Source organism: Penaeus monodon, chromosome 24 (assembly GCF_015228065.2).
Source record: "Penaeus monodon isolate SGIC_2016 chromosome 24, NSTDA_Pmon_1, whole genome shotgun sequence".
NCBI lineage: Eukaryota > Metazoa > Arthropoda > Malacostraca > Decapoda > Penaeidae > Penaeus > Penaeus monodon.
In genome coordinates this window covers 6,980,722-6,981,330 of record NC_051409.1, presented here as the reverse complement: position 1 = coordinate 6,981,330, position 609 = coordinate 6,980,722, and positions in this window count along the sequence as shown.

Sequence of the window (609 nt, the reverse complement as noted above, 5' to 3'; positions counted from 1 at the left end):
AGAAAAACTTTAAACCCAGTGAAGATTTGTGTGAGTGACATAAAAAAAATATATAATAATGAAGTTTTTATTGACAAGTGACTTTACAGAAAAACTTTGAAGTACTGACAAATCTTTAGCATATAAGAGAAAGGCAGAAATTTTTCAAAGGAAAATATTTTTTTTTAGATATTTGTGTAGTCTTTAACCTTTTTTGAGAAAAAAAAATATATATATGATTTTTATTGAAAGTTGACTTCCTCATGAAAACTTGTGAATACGACGTCCTTTCAGTTAAGAAATGCAGTATTTTTAAGGATTATATTCTTTGTTTCTCTTGAGTTCCTGATGTTTTACTATTTTTTTTAGAGAATCATATTTATAGATTTTTCTTTATAGAAAATCTGCCTATGTTTATTCTAATGTAAACTGTTCTTTATGTACAAAGTTTTCCTTTATCTGTCAACTGAGGTTAACACGATTGTATGTTAAATTTTGTTTAATTAGCATATATATAGAGTTATATCCATAATAACACCATAATAAGAAAATTAACGTAACCTTTTAATACGTCAAGAGTTCTCACCAACTACCCATATTATGTATAAGATTTGAAGTCTATAACATCAT